At 41.6% G+C, this 5,999-nt stretch overlaps 1 non-coding gene and 1 pseudogene across 1 annotated transcript; one reads left to right on the top strand and one right to left on the bottom strand.

Annotated features, from left to right (window-relative positions):
* Positions 1-2,402: 2,402 nt before the first annotated feature.
* On the bottom strand, positions 2,403-2,475 carry trnav-aac (transfer RNA valine (anticodon AAC)). The gene has a single exon. It is a non-coding gene; the product is annotated as a tRNA-Val (tRNA).
* A 445-nt stretch (positions 2,476-2,920) lies between these two features.
* On the top strand, positions 2,921-4,234 carry LOC148676662 (uncharacterized; annotated as a pseudogene).
* The last annotated feature ends 1,765 nt before the right edge of the window (positions 4,235-5,999 follow it).

Raw genomic sequence — 5,999 nt, 5'->3', positions numbered from 1 at the left:
ACAGTAATCTGCTTTGTTTCACTCCTGTCAGGCTCTTTATCAACTACTATATTCTTCCTCTTGGATTTTTCCTTTGGTGTGGGTTTGCCATTCATCTGGCAACTTGCAACTTGACATTTACAATAAAGACTCCGAAACGTTCTCCTACCCCAATGCGCCAAGGACCTCCTTGATTCAGAAGAATTCCAAACCAGTTGAGGTATTGGCATCGAAGATGAAGATCAGGAGGCCACCAGTTGTTTGAGACTGGCCTGGAAGATCCAGTGAGCGTTTGATATTCTGCTCCATGACTATTAGATTCTCCTCGACTATGCAGCATTCAGTATGCAGACCAAGAGCTACATTACCTGGACCTGTGGCTTGGCTGCTGAAGGTGAAGGAACTCTGAGAAAACAGATGGCCAGAAAATCAGTGCACATTATTCAGCCAGATCCCACCACCTAAAACCTGTTGTCTTTTTTTCTAAGGGAAGGCGATAGGTGACCCAGCGCTGATTCAGGTTCTATCTCAGTCGAGCTGCATTAACAGCAGAGCTATAAAAAGAAAACAACCTCAGGGAACTTCTGGCCTTGTAGCTTTTCTGTGGGAGCAGATACATGGATACATTAACATCACAAAACTGAATATTGCTGATTGTAGAACAGCTACCAGGACATGTTTGTCTTTTCAGAGAATTCAGAAAAAAAAGGCTGGATTGGAAATAAATAAGCAAGCATGTAATTGCAGCACAGAAGTAGGGAATTTAGTTCCTAATAGTCTATCACTCTGAAAATGGCTCAGTAAATGAAATGGGCATGATGGCACTGTACCACTTTGATACAGAAGGTTTCTACATTAGTTATTCAAAAATGAAAAAAATCATTTCCGCAGTCTGTACAGTACCTGCAGACAGAATAGGAGGGGACAATCACGCAAAAACAACAAACTCATTAATCTTTCTGCATGCGTGCCCCTGGGGCTGTCTAGTGTCCTTCGCTCCCCAACACTATGAAGGAGAATGTTTCTTCTAAAAATAGCAATAGAGATAATGCAGCGTTTTTTCAAGTTAATCAGTCCATTTTGAGGTGTTCTGAAAATTATGGATATTAGAGGTCTTTCCTTCCGATTTCAAAACTGTTCTGGGGGAAACGTGCCTTTTTTTCTCTTAGATTTCTCGTAGATTTGGATCAGTTATTAAAATGACATGTTTTCGGCATAGAGAGCACGGAAAAATAGTATCTTAGGAAATCCCATCCTGTTTTCTTTACTAAAGAGGGTGTTCAGCCAGCTTTAAAGCACATTGAAAACATGGTCCTGAATTACACAATTTTACAGATTTCTCTGTAACGTCGTACTGCGTCATGTACAGGATTTTCAATTTGGATAAGCCAATGTAATTTCATACAGAAAACATGTTTGCGTGCCCTCCTTAAATACCAATATGCTTCCATCCGGACGTTTCGCTGGGAGAGAATTCTAAATTTCAGCCCAATCTGTTTCGGTGCTACATTAGTGTATATGCAAACATACAAGGGTATTTAATTTTTAGTGCCTAATGTTATGGACATGAGACTTTTTTGTCCAAGTTACTTTTGCAACAGTTTAACCGGGTCGCAGCACAGCCGAGAGACAAACGTATAATCACATTTTAAAAAATAAAACGCAGTGAAGAGGTGAGTGAAGGTCAAACTCTACGACAGTAGTGTTTGTTAAAGGCAAAAACGTTCATGTTTGAAACACATATCGTACATTAACTGCGTTATTAAAAATGTAAACTTTAGAATAAAAAAAACATTTCGTATCGTAGTTACGCCAGATTTTGAGACATTATTTTACAACCTTCTGTCTTAAAAACAGAAACGGTCAAAGGTGCAGAATTGCACCATGACCCGAAAGAAAAACAATCAGAATAACGTGGATCGTATTTCTCAAATCACCTTTTGTTTTTTATTTGTTGCGTGCATAAACATGTAGACGACCTTTAAACCACGTAAGTGTGCTTCGTAATCTGTCGTTAATGCGTACTTTCACACAGTGAACAGTGAAAGGTTATATTTACTGTATATAGCTGTAGAAACTGAATGACAGCGCCATCTGTAGGAAGCTGACAGTATGCATTTAGAAGTTGTAATTTCTTAAAAACACCAAAATACAGAAATCAATAAAAAAACAAATAAATCAGAAATTATTTATTCGATACTTTAATTTAAAACAATAATACTTCAATTGCCTGTCCATTGATAGCTCTGTATTAAAGTATGTGGAGTGAGTGTATTGCTATTTGTTTATGAAATGTAGTCAAATTCGAAATGTTTCCTAAAAATAGTTTTTTTGTAATCTTCAAAACATGTTTAACAATAGTATACCTTTAAAGTAAACATTAAAATGCGATTTGAAAAACATGAAAAGAAAAAAATTCAACTTGTTTCCGCCCGGTTTCGAACCGAGGACCTTTCGCGTGTTAGGCGAACGTGATAACCACTACACTACGGAAACTGAGCTGCAGCACCATTTGCAAGGAGCATTCTTATCCTGCATTGTGCCGCCGTTTTTTTGTTTCTTGTTTCCGGATCATTTTTGTTCATTTAAAATAATGTTAATATATGTATAACTGTAAGACTACAACGATTCTTGGCTTCTTGGTGAAATTACTGAATACTTTATTTTTAAAACTTCAATATGACGTACTCGGTGATATATTGATTACATTGATGTATACAGATACATGAATGTCCTTCTATACTAGCCTTAATTATGTTATGTAACTTAAATTCACTCTTACAAATACAAAGCACGTGCGGCTGCCCTAAGCTTTCACTTCTAATAACCCGCCGGTTGCAAACGCTTACTGACTGGCCATGTGGAGGGAAAAGTCATGCAGTGTAATGTATGACGTAATATCGATGGCTGTTGCTTCATAATCACCGCGTGGCTAAGGCAACGCGCGGTGAATTTCTGCAGACTGGAGTGGATGCACCGAGCAAATAGTTATCCTCCAACTACTAGCATGGACAGCTCTTCTATTTTCAATTATACCTTATTTCGTTTTCCCGATTAATAATCAATCCGTGATCCAAAATGGACGATCTGCCACCAGCTACAGTTATCGATAACGGATCGGGGCAAATCAAAATTGGTATCTCTGGGGAGAGGGAACCTAGGTTTATATACGAAAACATAATTGGAAGCCCTAAGGCTACGTCTGCTACCCAAGTTCCAGATCTGAAAGACTTTTATATTGGAAAAGAAGCGTGGGACAAAAGAGACAACTTGACCATTCAGTACCCAGTGGAGAACGGCACTGTGGTATCCTGGGACAACATGGAGATGGTGTGGAAGAATATCTACCGCAGTGATCTGAAGTGCGACTCCAGCGAGATGGCGGTTTTGATGACTGAATGCCCAGGCAGCCCTGCCGCGCAGAGAGAAAAGATGTGCGCGCTGATGTTTGAGGAGTTCAATGTGCCGGCCTTCTACGTGGCCGTCCAAGCTGTTCTCGCCCTTTTTTCCACCGGCCGCATAACCGGCTGCGTCCTGGACATCGGGGACGGGGTGTCCCACACGGTGCCAGTTTACGATGGGTACTGTCTCCCCCATGCAGCCCTGAGACTGGACCTGGCCGGCAGAGACATCACAGAGTATCTGGCAAGTCTGCTCAGGGACAATGGGGTGTCCTTCGCGGGCGCCGCAGAGGAGGATATCGCTAGAGACATCAAGGAGAAGGTCTGCTATGTGGCTCTGGACTCACAGCTCGAGTTGGCCAAGCCAACAGATGAAGCGGAGAAATACTTCAGGCTCCCAGATGGGCAAGTGGTAACAGTGCACACTGAGAGATTCAGAGCGCCAGAGATACTCTTCCGACCCAAAGATGTTGGCATGGAGGCGCCCGGGGTGGACAGGCTGTTATTCAAAACTGTTATGAAGAGCGACGTTGACCTGAGGAGCACCCTGCTAGAGAATATCGTCCTCTCCGGCGGCTCCAGTCTTTTCCCCGGCATGGAGAGGAGGATAATAAAGGAAATAAGCACCCTCGCTCAGCCCGGGACGGCAGTCAAAGTCTTCGCTCCCCCAGAGAGGAAAATATCCACTTGGCTGGGCGGGTCAGTGCTGTCCTCGCTTTCGGCCTTCAGGGAGATGTGCATCACGCCCGCAGAATATGAAGAAGTTGGGCCCAATATAGTGCACCAAAAGTGCTTCTGAAGCCGAGTGCAACGAGCAGTGTTTTGGCCAATAAAAATGTGGGGATCTGCATAAACTACCTTCTATTTTACATTGGTACTCAGACACAATTAGGAAAAACAGCAAGGTGATATTCAGTCCTGTAACCAGCTTTAAATATTTGAAATTAAAAGACGTTTCCTTTTAAAAGTAATTGGAAAAAAAAACTCGATTCTAAACCTAAATTGATGTATACGAGGGAGCACTCGATACAGTCCTCCAAAATGACGCATTCCTTTATAGATATTTAAGCTTTTCAAAATGAATTTTCAGCTTTAAAACAATAGAAACATGGAATTGATGGTTTCCATGTTTATTTGACGTGTTTGTTTTTAAATAATCTGTTTTCTTCGGTTTCATGACCATAATTTCGAATTTTGTTGAATGACCCTGTTATACTACGTGAATAGCACTGTACACTGTAAAAATCTATGAGAGTTGCGGATCTTTAATGTATTTTACGGTAAAGTTAGAAGGGCAAACTAATGGGCGTGCCTTAGTGTGACGTCACATAAATGTATAAAAGCGTGGCTCTCGCGGCGCAAGTTGAATAGGTCAGCAGTCATTTCTAACCCTAATTATTTGTGTGCAGCCTCTCCGTAGTTTGCTGTTTTGCTGGCTTTCAGTAAACTAGAGGATGTTGGATATCGAGACCGGCCGTTTTTCTTTAAAAAAGTCTAGATTGTGCTGACCATTCGCTCATGCCCTTGGGTGGTAGTGTCTTTCTATGGCCGTGGTCAGCTCACGCTGCCTCGAAGAGTTCGTCTCTGTGCCGGACACTGCTCCCGGGGAAATTGCCGAGCAGGACTTGAGCAGAGTAAAATTGAGCAGTGAGGAAGCTTTTGCGTTTCCCAGAGTCTTGGGATCCGCGAGCAATGATCTGCTCAGACAAATAAACGAAAATGGAAGGTAACCGTTTGTGAAGCAGGAGTTCTTGTTGCCGCTCTTGTATGTTTATTTTATTCCTCGGTTTGGTAAGCTACGGGGTATAAAAAGCTTGGTTCACTTTTTTTATTTCTTTAATGTTTCCGTGTTAACGATCTTAGAAAGTTTGTAGGTGATATTCCCTTTCAAGCGGCCATTTTGGACTTTGATATGCGTGGGAAATGCGCTCTTCTACTAACCATAGCTGTGTGAGCCAAACGTTTCTAATATTTTAATCTGCTTTCGCACCGACACGTGTCTTTGCAGTCAGACTCCACCTGCAGTCATGCATCCTTTTAAACCAGCATTCAGGATGCACGCTGTACAGGTTTCGCTTCTATTTCGTGTATAATCGCGATTGTTTAGTGCAGTGTATTGAACAGCGGCAATGCATACGTTCGTTCAAATAGTTTGAAGGATTTTTATTTTATAACACTGTGGTAATCCTAACATTTGTAACCTTATGCCTTGTACCTTCTGTAGTGACTCGAAGCACCGGTAACCTGGTATCTAGGTGTTTGCGTTTAACACGCATCTTTTTATTAACGGTATGTCTTTGTAATTCTGACAAAATGCGTAGACTGTAGGCAGCTACAAATGATCAAAACTTAGTTTTTAGGCAAGAGACGATGAGGGGGGCTGCGTGGAAAAGAAAACTGTAAAATCTGTTGTGGCTATAAAGCGAGCTCAGCCACGAGAAACTGACGTTTTCATCCTCATGTTGATGTGTCTTAACTTAAGTTGAAATAAAGGCCTGTTGATCACTTCACCTCTGTAGCTGGACTTTTTTTTTCCTGGTCCCCTGAAGATGGGTAAAGTCACTCATTTGACTTAATTTACATCTCTAGTCCCCTGGGCAGGATGGATATAAAAAACGA

The sequence above is a fragment of the Lepisosteus platostomus genome, chromosome 2 (assembly GCF_059453375.1).
Source record: "Lepisosteus platostomus isolate fLepPlt1 chromosome 2, fLepPlt1.hap1, whole genome shotgun sequence".
In the NCBI taxonomy this organism is placed as follows: domain Eukaryota; kingdom Metazoa; phylum Chordata; class Actinopteri; order Semionotiformes; family Lepisosteidae; genus Lepisosteus; species Lepisosteus platostomus.
Note: the sequence above shows the minus strand (reverse complement) of the source record. Positions and strands in the feature narration are given on the sequence as shown.